The 500-nt window shown below is 36.2% G+C and overlaps 1 pseudogene; it reads right to left on the reverse strand.

Moving 5' to 3' along the window:
• The window catches only part of LOC119593151, a 6,069-nt pseudogene that overhangs the window by 2,348 nt on the left and 3,221 nt on the right, over positions 1 to 500 (reverse strand).

A 500-nucleotide genomic window follows, 5' to 3' on the forward strand; every position in this document is an offset into this window, starting at 1 on the left:
TCTGAATATATTAGGATTTCACCCGCAAGATAGGCTATTGCAGGATCTGTTACAGAATGTTCTTTATGAATGGGAAATGCCTTATGCTACAAAAGCATATCTGGGCTACAGCTAGCTGCATAAAATCACCATTGGTGGTTTTTTTTTAAAAAGGCTAAACAAACTGTCCCAGAATAAGTTGCCCTTTTGTCTTTTTACATACTTCTTTCCTGATCAATTTGGTTAGCATATATTTTGACTAAACAGCAATGGATGCCTTAATACTCCAACATTTTACATTTTATGGTCAAAAACAATTATTTTATGCTTCCATAGCTGTCCTTTATACGTTTCAGAACCACAAAGGATCAATACTGGGTTAAAAAAATTACTTCTGCAAGGCCAGATAGAAGCAAGTCCACTGATCTTTCACATGGAACATTGCCATAATATCTGCAAAAAGGGCCCAAAAACCTTTTCCACATACATTCTAGCAAGATAAAGATTAGGGCTGGTTCCCC

This window comes from Penaeus monodon, chromosome 31, assembly GCF_015228065.2.
Source record: "Penaeus monodon isolate SGIC_2016 chromosome 31, NSTDA_Pmon_1, whole genome shotgun sequence".
NCBI lineage: Eukaryota > Metazoa > Arthropoda > Malacostraca > Decapoda > Penaeidae > Penaeus > Penaeus monodon.